We start from the raw sequence: 408 nt of genomic DNA, 5'->3' as shown, positions 1-408 counted from the left end.
GTGGGAGGGGGCTTGCTTCTAGCTCCGGGATGCAGGGGTATGTTGGGAGTTCAAGCCCGCACATTTTCTTATCTGGTGCAAAAGGAAATAAATGAGGGTTTTTCTTGAATTGGGGCGGGATGAGGCTCAGGATTTGGGGACGTGCTCTAGTACCGCACTGTTCCTTTAATGAATGGAGAAACTGAAGCCCGGAGGGAGTAAGTGAGCTGCCCAGGTTTAGGGAGCTAGCGGTCCAGGTTCTCCATCGCTGTCCTTTGGGGCTCTCTGCTACACTGTGCTGCTTTGTACTAAGTCAACTATAATTACTATCGTGTTGCTCCCGGAGAGAGAATTAATCCTGATTTTAAAGGATGCTGGAAATTCTTGCTACTGTGCCTGTAGAAGAAAAGAGTAATTATTTGAGTAATT

The sequence above is a fragment of the Tursiops truncatus genome, chromosome 4, assembly GCF_011762595.2.
Source record: "Tursiops truncatus isolate mTurTru1 chromosome 4, mTurTru1.mat.Y, whole genome shotgun sequence".
Taxonomy (NCBI): Eukaryota; Metazoa; Chordata; class Mammalia; order Artiodactyla; family Delphinidae; genus Tursiops; species Tursiops truncatus.
The sequence above is the reverse complement of the archived record's forward strand: the minus strand, read 5'-3'. Positions refer to the sequence as shown.